The sequence below is a fragment of the Morone saxatilis genome, unplaced genomic scaffold (assembly GCF_004916995.1).
Source record: "Morone saxatilis isolate NCDOM2014 unplaced genomic scaffold, NCSU_SB_2.0 Contig9, whole genome shotgun sequence".
Taxonomy (NCBI): Eukaryota; Metazoa; Chordata; class Actinopteri; family Moronidae; genus Morone; species Morone saxatilis.
The window spans coordinates 19,609,776-19,610,011 of NW_023340268.1; the positions used below are offsets into that span (position 1 = coordinate 19,609,776).

Genomic DNA, 236 nt, shown 5'->3' on the forward strand with positions numbered 1-236 from the left:
GGGAATCCACCAGTGTCAGCAGTCCAAAGTACTGAATATTGACCCTAGTCTTGTAAAGCATGCAATACCCACAGTAGTTATAGCCCAGAAAAAGCATAAAATGTCCATCAGATTGCTCTAAAAAGATTGGTGCAGTTGAATTCCAATGTTTGGTAGTCAATCGATTTGCACAGTGGGCCCAAAAATCCAATATTCATCTCATGTGTGTGTGGATTTTATTCACTCAGAGGGCTCTG

The 236-nt window shown here is 41.1% G+C and overlaps 1 protein-coding gene across 1 annotated transcript in view; it reads right to left on the minus strand.

The window, feature by feature from the left end:
- arid1ab (AT rich interactive domain 1Ab (SWI-like)) overlaps positions 1-236 on the minus strand; it is a 50,444-nt gene that overhangs the window by 24,275 nt on the left and 25,933 nt on the right. The gene's annotated exons all lie outside the window — the stretch shown is intronic.